The sequence below is a fragment of the Myotis lucifugus genome, unplaced genomic scaffold (genome assembly GCF_000147115.1).
Source record: "Myotis lucifugus unplaced genomic scaffold, Myoluc2.0 scaffold_0, whole genome shotgun sequence".
Taxonomy (NCBI): Eukaryota; Metazoa; Chordata; class Mammalia; order Chiroptera; family Vespertilionidae; genus Myotis; species Myotis lucifugus.
This window is the reverse complement of record NW_005871048.1, coordinates 35520809-35535438: the sequence shown is the minus strand read 5'-3', so window position 1 is coordinate 35535438 and position 14630 is coordinate 35520809. Positions and strand designations below refer to the sequence as shown.

Sequence of the window (14630 nt, the reverse complement as noted above, 5' to 3'; positions counted from 1 at the left end):
CCTGCTCAGGTTACCAACCTGAACACCCAATTTAAAGGTAAAAAACAGCCCTAGGCGGTGTGGCTCAGTGGATAGAGTGTCAGCCTGCAGACTGAAGAGTTCCAGGTTCAATTCTGGTCAGGGGCACATGCTCGGATTGCGGGCTGGGTCCCCAGTAGGGGGCATGGCATGCAGGGGTGGGGGCGATCAATGATTCTCTCTCATCATTGATGTTTCTGTATCTCTTTCCCTCTCCCTTGCTCTCTGAAATCAGTAAAAATCTATTTTATAAAATAAAATAAAGGTAAAAAACACTATCCTGTCTCAATGTCCATTTTCCTCATTACTAGTAAGGTTCACTTTTTTTTCATAAATTTATGGCCATCTGTATTTTTCTTTGTGAATTGGCTGTTAAGTTTTTTCCTGATCCACTGGAGCTATTTATGCATATTAATCTTCTGATGAATGTTGGCAATGGTTTATTCTAGCCCCATTAGAAGGTTTCAAAGTAAAACCTATTTATATTATCAGAACCGAAATCTTATATAACGAGAACAAGAAGTACATTTCTATGAACATAGAACATTAAGGATCTAGTCAGTGATTTAAAAAACGTATTATCAACATCAAAGCGGAACACTCTTCAGAACAGAAAAAAAGTTGAAAACACAGTATAGCTGTAATTCACAAGACAAAAAATAACACAGAGGGAAAAAAATGACACAAGCTGGAGATAAAATTGAAGCATGATAATTTAGTTTCTTCCCCAGGAAAGATCTTAAAGAAACACTAATAACTGCGGCTATTAAGATTCCCATAAACAAAAGGAAGACTAAACTTAATTGGAGGTCATCTTTCTGACTGGATTCCCTCACCTCAGAAAAGGCCTGTAGCCATGACTATACCTGAATCTCAAACACGTTTTCCCTAAACAAAACATATTTTTTAAAACTACTGCCGCAGGCAAAAATGCATGAAAGATTTCATAAAGAAATATCAAACGTTTTGTAGTCAGCAATTTTTTTTAGATCAGGGCAAGATGTAAATGCATAAAAAGACACTACTGTATTTTTGACCAGGCTATCAAACAAAGTAGCACACATGTAGGGTTGCCAGAATGCCTAGGTAAATTTAAATTCCAGATAAATAATGACTGATTGTTTTATTTGTACAGCATTTATTGCTGTGTAATATTCATTCAAATCTTTTCTTCCCTTCCTTCTCTCTTCCACTCTCTCAGCAAAGCTAATTTCTCACACACCTCAACCACCTGCAACACTTTCATCTACACCAGCCCATCTTTCGACTCCGGCTCTTCTCCACCTCCTGCCTCAAACCAACGTCTCTCCTTCTTCTAAAATCCATTTTAAGAAGCATGCTGATGCCAGGAGGCATGAGCTCCTATCCAATCATCCCCCACAAATGCCCTCCCGTGTTGATTCCCAGAGGCCCTTAGGCTCATCAAAGGGTGAGTATGTGGCATGGCATATTTCATCCAAAATAAAAGTAGGTAAACAACCCCCTGCTCCAAATACTAAGGCCTGCTTTATGCTCTGTGGATGACTCAGTCATTTAGCTTTCAGTAAGTAGTGAGAATTTTTAGGCAAAGAACCTCGAGTTGAACAAGCTGGCAGGATTTAGCAAGGGGAATTTGCTCTGATTAAATATTTGCTGTTCCAAACGCCATCCCAGTTTTGGAAGAAGAAAACATACATCACACACAGATTCCACACCATGGGGTGAGGGAGCTGGGCCTGCTAAGGGTGTTGCCTCTGGGCATCCAAGGACACTGCATCTGTGTTGTTTCTGTACAGACCTGAGGGCCAGTGGCTTCCTCCCAACCCTAAAGGCAATCAAACTGAAAGCCACAGATTACCAGCAAGAATAAACAGCTCACTTCCAACCCTAACTCCACCACTAACTTGGGCAAATCACACACCTTCCTGAGCCTCAATGTCCCTTCTCATACTATGAAATACTACTGCCACCCTGTATATCTGAAACTAATCTATAATAATAAAAGCATGATATGCTAATTAGACCGGACAGCCGGACGACCTTCCAGACGTCCTTGTGGACAACCTTCCAGATGAAGCCGCGGCTGCGAGGGCCAAGCCCTTGCACGAATTTCATCCATTGGGCCTCTAGTATAAAATAATATCGAATGCTAACTGTAATGGAAAAATAAAATAATTTAAAGAAAGAATACTGCCACCCACTTCATGAAGTTGCCCTGAGAATTAAATCAGTTAATCTTTGGAAAGTCCTTGCCATAGTTCCTAATCCATAAAACCCATTAAGTAAACTTTCTTAATTCTGAAGTATTATCTTTTTTGTAAAAAGAACTTGGAGGAGGGAATCAGGCACCTGACATGAACCACTGACTGACTGGTTGATGCATTCAGATTTACACATGGCGGGAAATGAGCATCTCAGAACTCCACAGATGCTCTCTTCACTTCCCAAAGGATTCATATTGAAAGATACAGTATTCACATACTTGTCTTTTGAAGACCTAGTCACCACCCAAATCATGGAAGAGATGTTCAAAACATCAACACAAGAATTAAATTCAGCCGGCCGGTGTGGATCAGTGGTTGAGTGTTGACCTATGAACCAGGAGGTCATGGTTCAAGTCAGGGCACATGCCTGGGTTTCGGGCTCCATCCCCAATGGAGAACGTGCATGAGGCAACTGATCAATGATTCTTTCTCATCATTGATATTTCTATCTCTCCCTCTCCCTTCCCTCAGAAATCAATAAAAATGTATTATTATTGCCCTAACCGGTTTGGCTCAGTGGATAGAGCGTCGGCCTGCGGACTGAAAGGTCCCAGGTTCGATTCCAGTCAAGGGCATATACCTTGGTTTCGGGCACATCCCTAGTAGGAGGTGTGCAAGAAGCAGCTGATCGGTGTTTCTCTCTCATCGATGTTTCTAACTCTCTATCCCTCTCTCTTCCTCTCTGTAAAAAATCAATAAAATATATTTTTTAAATGTATTATTATTTTTAAAGAATTAAATTCAAAAGGATGGGAATAGGAGAAAATCCACATAATTTGTGCACATAGGAGAAATTAGAGTTAGGCCCCATAACCAACTTTTATCTCAGGCAAATAAATATGGAAATGGAGAAGAGGACGATGACAATCATGTTCCCATAATATCAAAGTATAATTTGGGAGAGATGAGAATATGGCATATTAACAAAGTCAACAATTCTTACATTCCATATCAAATTTCTAGGGCACTGAATGAAACTAAGATGCAAAGAAAGCTTTGGGCAGCTCAAACCCCCAAAAGATTAGACTTGACCATTACCTTTAACCTCATGATTCTGAGGGCCCCCGATTCTAGTACTGAGGACCAGAACATGTCAGGCATTTAAGTTTCTGGTCATAAAAACTAGAAGAACTAGATCTGCATGTTCTGTTTAATATTCCTTATTTGAAAATGAATTTCAGAACCAAGAGCCTCTCCCAGTCTGTCTGCCTCCCCACTTTCTGATATTCTACTTGTCCTCAAACTTTCTAAGACAATACATTTTTCTCTGTGGGTCCATGACAGTGATGTCTGTCTGTTACCCACCAATGGACAGAAGCTGTGAAATGGGAATGCTAACATCAGTTTCCATTCTCCCGCCGACAGCTTCTAGGCAACCAAGGCTCATTTCTCAATAACATTATCTTTGAGGCCCTTTGTGGGATGTGAAGACTATTTAAAAAACAGTCACAACCCATCCTTGCTTCTCTTTTGTTTGGGTTTCTAAACATTTTGAAGAGAAAAGTCTACATTGTGTCATTATTAAAACTATAGGAGGAACAAAAATTCCTCACGCTGGTTTTATTTGACCCTGACACCTCTGAAATCAGGAACTTAATGCCCCCACAGTTGCTCCTCCCAATCTTGGAAGCAGGCCCCTCCACCATGGAATCAAACGGCCACAATATGATTAGACAGTCAGGAAACAATTCTAATCAAACTTGAAATAACAAGCTTTCATTCTGAACAAAACAATTCACCCAGGGCTGACTCATTATGGTGGTGGGAAGGGCTCTCCCACAGAAGGGGACCAGGGATCTGCTAATGTCAGCCTCTGTTCTGAGAATTAGGTAACATCAAAGGCGGAATGCACAAAGAAGAACCACACCACTTACTGATCTTGAAGGAGAACTGAGAGTCAATTTCAATGAAAACTTATGAACTGTTCAAAGAGGCAACAGCACTGGGGGCTGGGGGCCATGGAATGGTAGGTCCTGTCTGCGGATTTGATGTGGCCTATAGAGGTATGGGCTTTGTGTTAGCGGGAAAATATGATTATTCCCCACTCCCACCCCCACCCACAGAACATGGTTAATGAAGGACATTGTGCTGCCCTGAAAGAAACAAGGCCTGCTGGAGGATGCCACTTAAACAGAGATGCTGAGGTTTCTATAACAGAAGGACTGAATGTCTCAACAGACAAAGCTTTCTATTTATTTGGACCGCTTAATCAAACAAAAGACAGTGAGCCCCAAATCAGCTCTTTTCGTGAATGTCTAAGCCTGGCATACAGTGGTGTCGTATGTGCAAATTCAACAATGTGCCATGACTGTCTTCTGTAAATATTTTTTTAAGCCCAGTGAAATTATTATGTACTATATATTACATAATACACTTGAACATATAGGATAGCAAGAGTTTGACCATTCACATCTGCTGTATTCTAGGTTGTGGGGATACAAGCAGTGAATAAAACAAGTTAAGAAAATCCATGCTAACAGGGAGCTAACTTTTAGTGAAATGCTATACCCGCAAAACCATGGGTGCTCTACTTCATGGATACTTCAAGCATTTTCATGGTTAATTTTCACTATTCATTATTTTTCACCATAGGTGGGGCATGAGAATCTAATAACCCCCAAAAGATTAGATTTGACCATTACCTTTAACCTCATGATTCTGAGGGCCCCCGATTCTAGTACTGAGGACCAGAACATGTCAGGCATTTAAGTTTCTGGCCCAGTATCTTTCCCATTTTACCATTTATTAGACTTAGAATTGGGGGTACCCAGCAACAAGGAAACTAAAATACACTTATTTTCTCCATTCCTACTTCTTCCTGATCACCAAAAGGCTTGGTTTGGCTACATAAGTAGAATACTAATTATCTATACCTGAGAATGCTCTCAAAAGGCCACAGAGAATAAGACATACATACTGTTAAACACATCATGCTAAATTTATTGCTACATTATTCTTGCCTAATCCACCCAGTGTGTGGTTCACGCAGCCCAGTTAACTGCAACTTAAGCAAATATTATGGTATCCTCAGCACAAAGCTTAGGCCATTGAAGTTCCCCCTGTGGTGAGAAGGGGAAAATTTAACTGCATATGACATGCACAGAGTCACTGAAGATCTAACACAGGACTCAGCAAATGACAGCTCCTGCTTATGTAAATAAAGTTTTATTGGAACACAGCCATGCTCATTTGTTGGCACATTGTTTTGGCTGCTTATGCGCTACAATGGCAGAGTTAAGCAGTTGCTAGAGACCACATGGCCCTCAAAGCCAAAAATGTTTTGTAGCTAGCTCTTCACAGGACAAGTTCTCCCACCCAGGGACCACCAGGAAGACTAGCTAAGAAGTTGTGCAGAACTGCTGAAATATAAATTAGCATCTCAAAGGCAAATGACAACTGGTGATAACTTACTCTACAGATCAAAAGCCAAAGGACCAGCAGAGAGCACAGCAGCTCATTTGGACGCCTTCTGAGTGTCCCAACACCCTGCCCTGCCTTCTCTACACCTCAGACTCAATGCTGTCCCCAACTGGAAATTGTGCTTAAGAATCCAACCATACGTCTCCCACATTTTAAAAAAATATATCTTTATTGATTTCAGAGAGGAAGGGAGGGGAGAGAGAGAGAGAGAGAGAGAGAGAGAGAGAGAGAGAGAGACATCAATAATGAGTGAGAATCATCCATCAGTTGCATACCCCATACTGGCGATCAAGCCCGCAACCCAGGCATGTGCCCTGACCGGGGAATCAAACAGTGACCTCCTGGCTCATAGGTCGACCAACGCTCAACCACTGAGCCATGCTGGCCGGGCTCCACATGTCATTTTGAAAGCAGCAAATTAAGTTTTTAATTCCTCTGCCTGTATAAACAGTTTTTTGGAAGGGGTGTGGAGGGAAGACACGCCTGCAAGTGCCAATGCTTTTTCTGTGGGTCAGAGCCCTCAACAGCTCTAACAGAAAAAAGTCCTCACATCTGTTATGCAAACAGCCTGTGGAACCAAAAATAAAATCCACACTGATGAAAGCCGGCATGTCAAGAGATAATTGCAGACTTATTTTAAGACTGTAGAAACAGCCTCACCGAAATTTAAAAACCACACCCCAAAATAATGAACCCCCTTGGGATTAAGCTCAGCCCTGCTTTAGAGGGATGTAACACACTCCATTCCCTTTTAAAAACCTCCCACCTCACCTCAGCCCCCAGACTCCAGACAAGGAAGGGGAGTAAGCACTCTTGAGTTCTAATATGACCCAAAGGTCAACAGTGATAGTTGAGCTGACACCACTGTTTCTATATATAGTCTCTAAAGCAGTTCTCATATTTTCAGTTTTCAAACACAACTCTGTACACACCCAGTCTAACTTTGTGGAGCTCTTTCTGTATATACAGGGTGGGGCAAAAGTAGTTTTACAGTTCTGAGTACATGAAACACAGTTTGTTCTTGTATTATTGTTAATTACTGTATAATTTTCTGTCCAAACAACTATAAACCTACTTCTGCCCCACCCTGTACTTACCACACTGTTCGCATTTTCCCTACCTGAGGTCCCATTCTAAGAACAAAGACTATGTGCTACTCAGACCCACATCCCTGTTCTCGACCCATTCCCTAGACAGCCACATAAACTGACGCCAGGTTGCAGTAAAAGGAAAGAGAGCATATATTTCAAAGATACTGTTGAAAGGAGAACGGGCAGCTGGTGCTCAAAAATCCAAGCTCCTCGATAATTTGCAAATGGGGTCTGTTACAGGTAAAAGTTATGAGTAAGGAGTTCAGGGTCATGGGCTGTGTTGATTGGTCAGTTATAGGGTTCCATGGTTTTCCTCATGTAAATTATTTCTCCCCTGGCATCACACTGTCATTCTGTTTGGGGTCCTTGTTACTGGGGTCAAGAGGTCTTCCTGTTTCCAAACAAACCAGAGTTCTGCAACCCATCTTGGGACTGTCAGTCAGTTCTGTTACTTTCAGAGCAGAAAAACAGATCAATCCATCTTGAGCTTACAGGGCCACATCCTTTCCTATGTCACACAATATATTGCCTGAAACCTGTTTTACAGGAAGATCTCCAGGCTCCTGGACACGGCTGTATTCTTTATTAATCTTTAAATAGAAATCATGACAGCCAGCTCTGGGGGCAAAAGGCATTTTTCCTTTCATGTTTTAAGTCGTTCTAGCTGGACTAATAATCAAATCAACAGGGGCAGATTAACAGGAGAAAGTGTACAAAGTCTATTATATGAATGTATATTCGGGGGCCATAAGAATAGAGACCCAAAGTACTGCTGGGTAAAAAAATAAAATTAATAATAATAATAATAATAGAAAAAAATGAAGTACTGCTGAGTAGCTGAGATTTATGTGACATTTCTAAGCTAAGAAGACAGCTGGGTAGGAAAGGCAGGTCCATGGCGAAGGAAAAGCAAATGCTTGGTGAGCAAATGTTTGCTGACATCTCTGTATGAATGGCCCTCCTGGAACAGATCCTCCATCTACACTCCTTCTAGGCAGTAGGGGGAAAGGTTTTTTCTGAGTCTTTTGTTTCCCAATACTCAACCAGTTTAAAATCAGTATCCCAAAAGCCACATCTTGGGGGTGGCAAACACCGCTTCCCTTCATAGCAGAGCTAATTTAACATGTTTGACTAGAAGTTAAATGTGAGTAATTTTTATAATGTGTTATTGTTTTTCATCCCAGCACCTCCCAGGGAAGGAAGGAAGGGGGGGAGGAGGGGAGGGGGGGAGGAGGGATGACTTACATGACTTAAAAGGTTTTTTAAAACATGAACTCGGATTACAGTTTACCCAACTAACACTATCACCTACTTTTGAACTTTGTGTAAAGTATCAAGACTCAACTAGTCACAATATTTATGTTTCCTGCTCCCAAGCTTTCTGAGGCTACTGTCACTTAGTTTGTTGTGTGTTGTGGCATTTTTCCATTCCCTCTGGGCCATGTTTGTAACGACAAAACTGTTCATTTCTACCTATAAGCACCTATCTGTCCTATTTATCTGCAGACCACTCCAAGGCCCCATCTAAGGACAGTTGCTTAATAGATGCTTTTGATGATGACAGAAAAAAAGGGTTAGGAAAACTTCAGTTCTCACGTCTTATCTTTCTTCCCGTCCCACAGCCAGACACATCCTGAAACAGAGATCCTGTTAATGTCTGATGCCCCTCACCCCCACCCTAGACCCCCAAATGCTTTGGGTAATGGATCCTGCAGACCAAGGACAATAACTATTGTTTCTTGTTTTGGGGCTCCTGGCAAGCTCATTATTGCTGGACAAGGATCAAATCTCTTTGTCTTTGATTCAGACTCAAAAAAAACCAAACACACACACACAAAAAAACCTCACAACGGGATATCCATTAGTTCAAATCCCTGCCTGTAGCACAAAACTATTTCCCACCATCATTACCCAGAATTCACTAGTGCGGAGGGTGAAACCCCATCAATGAGAGAAGCCAAGGATGGGAGTGTTGCCGGAACTCTCTTTTCTCCCACGTGGCGTAATGTCTGGATGGAATTTAAACCACAGATAGACTTGCTTGGAAACCCAGGAGGATTGAAGAGGTGGAACCTTCCCACAAGGAAACTCTGATTCGGCCACGATGGGAACCTTCCCTCCGTGTTGTACAGGGACCTTGACATCGGACGGCCCAAACCCACCTTTAACCTCACTGATACACTTGACACAGGCGAGGAGAACAACGAACTCAGATGCTGTTCAGAAAGAGAACTTCTGAAAGGCATTCTGTCTTGGCTGAATTTTAACACAATGCTCCAGAATCAAAGAACTGGGTCAGCAATATAGTATACATGTTTGCTAATTTGACGCTTGCTCTAACATAAAAACATAAAACACCAGCTAAGAATGGAGAGTCTGCTCTAGAGTTCAACGTCCCATAGCAACACCTGGTGCTAGGTCTCAGGTACACTGTCCTCTGAACGCTCAGCCAGTAAACACCAAAGCCAAAACAAGAGCTTCAGCCTGAACACCTGCCATTCTCTGCTGGGACAAACTACATGGTGTTCTGGATCAAAGTGGAATATTTTTCACTGCTGATGCTTGTTTACTTTAAAAAGGTGATTACACCAAACACAACTCGAAGGCAGGGTGTATTTTACATGCAAAGCCAGCGAATAAATAAATTCCAGATTTGTGGTTGCCCCAATTTTCTACCAGACTGAGTCAGTTGTCCCTTGAGCCCAGCTTTTAGCTTTCACAACAGGAAGGAGGTGGGGTGTGGTGGGGGAGGGGGGTGGAAGATAAGAAAGCTGCCAAAAGTGCCAGGTGGTACTGTTTCCAGAAGAAATACTTCTCCCTCACCACAAACTCCAGAAGAAAGATTAGGAATCGGGAGGACAGATAGCTTTAAGGCTTTTCCTGTTACTTCTATGAATATTTGCACAGCAACCAAACCTAGTCACACAGGCAGAAAAAGCAGCAGTCCTGGGTTCTAACGCCACCTCTACTGTGCGTCAGAGCCTTAGACAAGCCTGCTCCTCGTGCCTGTCAAATGAGGGGGTTGGTTCAGATTATGACTAGATTCTCCCACTTTAAAAAGCTAACGCTCTATTCAAATTATACTCTAAGAGAGATCATTGTTTTCTCTGCTTAACACTGCATGATATTTTCTACCTTTTCACAGGGCAGACACTCAGCATAAATGTGAGTTGCGTCCTTTTTCTTTTTCCCCATTTTTTATCTAACTAGATCCTTAGTAACTCAGTTTTATGTATTTTTTTTAATCCTCTGTGACTAGCACAGAGAGGGCTTCCCCACAAACAATACTTACTCTAATGCAGGTATATACATATATAGACTAACCAAAGCCAGAAACCAAAGAGCTACCCCAAGAAAACAAGAGAATGAGAGGGGTGGGGGCAGTTTTTAAGGCTCAGCACGGAGGAGATGATCACTTCGTTCTGGGTGATGAACAAGATGTGAGTGTGGCCTTGGGACTAGAATGTCTACAAATAACCTCCTGACTCACTTTCATTTACTTTCACATAATCTGATATTACTACTGCTATTATACATTAATTTCTCATCATTGCATCTCCTCCTTCCTCCTTCTGGTGAAGACAATGAGACATGTGGCAGTGACAATGACTGAGAAATGCATACCAAAAAAGAAAGTTTATGTGTCATCCCCAGGGTATGAAAATACAGACCGGATTCTCTGAATAAATAGAGAAAAATCCTTGAAGCCCATTTACTTGAAGTTAAGGGAATAAATCTCATTTTGGTACATCAGTATAAAGCTGATAAATATATTAGAGATCCTTCCCTAAGACCCCACCTAAGTACCCTGCCTTTAAAACTCCCCAAAACTAAGGCCCCAGCCTGGCCGGGGTGGCTCAATGGTTGAGTGCTGACCCACGAACCCCCTATACTTGTCCCCAAGACCCCCTTTTCTCTGACATCTTAGTGAGCCCAAGCAGCTCAGCCCTAGGCTCATTTCCCCACCTAGTCCCTCTCGGATTATCCTTGCTACACTGTCCTCAGCTTTAATAAATGTCCTCTAACATTCACCTGGACTCATGTTGTGAAATTTTTCCTACACACGTCAGGAACCCACACACCACCGGCCAGCCCTAGGTAGATCCCTCAGGGCCAGGTCCCTTTTCCAGTAACAGGGAGAGGGCTAGGTGATGGATTTAACTTGGGGAAGGAGGGGTCTCATTTAGATTCAAGTTGGGGTCCCACCTCCACCCTACGTTAGTCCCGACGTTGAGGGGTCCATAGAGCCCAGAGCACCACAGTGATCAGGACAATTTTTAACCCTACCAGACCGCTGTACCGATTTTTCGGTAATTTCCGAATCTGCCGCTATACCGCTGTACCTAATTTTCGGTACTTTGCCTAGACCTATTTTCTACAATGTCTCCAAGTTCCATCTTATTCTAACCACTTGTTTGCATGTAACTAACAATTTTCTATATCATGTTGGTTTTTTCTCTTTAATGCTCAGGAGCCCAGGTATAGGGGACAGTTAGGTTCAGGGCCTCAGGTCTGGTAGGGTTAAACAGTTACTTGGATAAATATGCCAGATCCCAACATGCAAAAGGGTAGACTAGTTATGACCGAGAAGGGTTTCTGAGGTCTTGGCCTGGGGCTATGCATGTAGATCGGCACAGACCACTCCAGCACACTGAGCTACTTCTATACTGCCCACCAGGATGGGTGAGATAGAGCCCTGTCCATTTTGACACTTTCAGCCCTTTCAAACACGTGTGAACTCAAAGGATTTAAGTTATTTCAGGAGTTGCAAATTCAAATGCCTTTGGGGTGTTGGCTGGAGGTGGGGGAGTGGGGGGAGACTAGGGTTAGGGGGAAGTAAGGGGAGTAGGGGAAGATGTGAGATAGGCTATAAGCAAGCATCTGGGAATGGGGTCTTTGGTGAACTATATAGCAGGTTAGCCCTTCTAAAGGCAGCCCAATTTATTTATTTATTTTTATTGCCCAAACAAAAGTCAGTGATGGCGAACCTTTTGAGCTCGGCGTGTCAGCATTTTGAAAAACCCTAACTTAACTCTGGTGCCGTGTCACATATAGAAATTTTTTGATATTTGCAACCATAGTAAAACAAAGACTTATATTTTTGATATTTATTTTATATATTTAAATGCCATTTAACAAAGAAAAATCAACCCAAAAAATGACACGTGTGTCATAGGTTCGCCATCACTGCTATAGGCCAATTCACAACTCCTAGGCTAAGAGAGTTCCACGTTTAACTGAAATGGCAGGTGTGGCTCTGGCTAATGGGTGGGGCTGGGGGCTGGGACTCTAAAGGGCGGGCATGCTTACTTTCATCAAGTCCAGGGAGAGAATGGAATTCAGGAACTACTTTGAAGACTCAGAGGAAACTGCAGTCCTGGGTCCCCCTCTTATCTGCATCCTGTTAGGTCTTGTCCAATGTTCCTTTGAAGCCCACTCTACCCTGCAACACTATCACCCTGGGCTGCAAAGAACCAATAAGCTCTTTCATCCAAAGAGAGAATAATAACAAAGGAGTGCCGTTCCCACATCACCACTCACTCAGAGGAAAACTGACCCAGACCAGGCAGAGCAGAAAATAATGTGTCAAGTAAAACATGTTTCCTAAAGAGATCACGTAAGATTAGAAAGAAAGCATAATGCCTTCTAAAACCATTGAGGGAACAAGAAAAAGACGGTTATCAAAATAAATATCTTAGCCGAGTCGATGTGGCTCAGTGGTTGAGTATCGACCCATTAACCAGGAGGTCACGGTTTGATTCCCAGTCAGGACACATGTCGGGATTGCCAACTTGATCCCCAGTAGGGGGTGTGCAGGAGGCAGCGATCAATGATTCTCTCTCCTCATTGATGTTTCTATCTCTCTCACCCTCTCCGTTCCTCTCTGAAATCAATAAAAATACATTTTAAAAATAAATAAACAAGCAAACAAACAAACAAACATCTTAGTGACCTCTTTTCCCATTACAAGGAATAATTCTTCAAATTTTAAATTTAAAATAAACATACAATGGGGGGGGGGGAGAAACAGTCTTCCGCATTGTGGAAGATGTATTTTGGTTCTGAAAAAATTAAAATGTGGAAATTGAGCCATCTCGGGCACCACCTATTACCCATCTCAATGAATCAGAGCAGCCCAGGCACCAAGTGGAACGTGGATGAGGAAAATGGATCTAAGATGCTTCAGGTTAGGAACATGCAAGGCTCCTCCCACCTGGGCCAGGCGTACTGACCTCGCAGGGAAGAAGGTCTGAGGGCCACGTGGGTCACCTGTCCCCCCCCTTGGTTTTAGGGGCCCCTCTTCCACAGAAAACAAGGAGTCCTTTCTCCGCTCTCCCAAAATGCCCGTAGCTTCCCAGGGCGCCCCAAACTCAAATGGAGAAGTTACATCTTGATTTAGTGGTGCAAGTCGGAAGGCCTAAATCCCTCACTCATTTATTTATATATTTATTTTTGGCATTCTACGTTCTAAAATGGATTTTTAATCCCCAGGCATCAAATATGGCAAGACTCTACCACTTGAATGACATGGTAACAGACATGAATGACTTGCAATCAAATGGGGAAATGCCCCAGGAGACAAAATCACACCCTATTCAACCAGCACAGCAGCGCTTCCTCTGAGCCCAGGCTCTCACGGGAAAGAGGAGCGCCCCTAGTGGGAAGAAGCAGGGCGAAGTTTGGCCCAGCAGCTCCTTGTAGTTCCCTCTTGTTCAAACTTAAAACAGAGCACATTCTGACACCAAGGCAAAAACTGAAAATAAGTGAAAAGGCTGCTGCCCTCGTGTTCTTAACTCATATAACAAAGGCCCACCTGGCTTTGGACAGAGACCTGTCCATGGCACATGAATGCTGGATGGGAGGCAACTGCACACTCCCTTCCGGCCTGTTACCAGCATACATGCTTTTTCCTCCTCCCATCACAACTCAAACATTCCCACAGGCCAACAATGAGGGGGCGAGGACTTCAGCAGAGGCCCAGTGTGCTTCCCCATAAGGGGATCTTTCAACACCCACCCTCAAGCACCGCCTGAGGATGAGATCAGACTCTATTCTATAGGCCATGAAACAAGCTGACTTTGTGATCAGCTGGCCGGCCTCCTGTGAGGCCCTAACGATGGAAAAGGATTGGTTTCGCCCACAGGGACCTCATTCCCTATGCAGGAAGCCTAGCCAAACCATTTTTAAATAAGTACATTCAGGGACAGGCAAAGAAACATTTATAAGAGCCTCTATGAAGCTCCCATTTATAAGAACCCCTTCTCTCTCTCCTCCCTTCCTCCCTCTGCTCTGACCCCAAATCACACCACATACACAGTCACACACACACACACACACACACACACACCACTGCTGGGTCCACTGTCCTAAGTATCTCTGTCTGTTTCTCTGATGACAGCCTCCTCCTCTATAATGAATCTACAATGGCTACCCATTTAACATCAGACCATGGTCAAATGACACACCTGAGCACTGAAATTCCTGAAAGACTTGGTCATTTTACCTACTCATGTCTACTCTGTCCTTCTACACATGTCTGTTCTTGTTATTTTCTCTTCTCTCTACCTGTACAGTTTAGTCACTAAGAACACATTCTGCCTGGGTTCAAATCCCAACTCCACCAACCAGAACTGGAGACCTTGAGTTAGGTACTTACATGACTCAATGCCTCAGTTTCCTCCTCTGGTGAGCAGAACAGTGACAAATGAGATGACACAGGTGAAAGTTCAGAATAAAACCTGGCACATGGTATCACCCAATAAATACTAAATACTAGCAATTAAGACACTCATTATCACACAAGCCACTTCCTCCATGAAGCCTTCCCTAATTACACGACTTCATATCTTCTGGTTCT

General features: G+C 42.9%; 1 protein-coding gene across 3 annotated transcripts in view; it reads right to left on the bottom strand.

Annotated features, from left to right (window-relative positions):
- SERINC5 (serine incorporator 5) overlaps positions 1 to 14630 on the bottom strand; it is a 96821-nt gene that overhangs the window by 33830 nt on the left and 48361 nt on the right. The gene's annotated exons all lie outside the window — the stretch shown is intronic.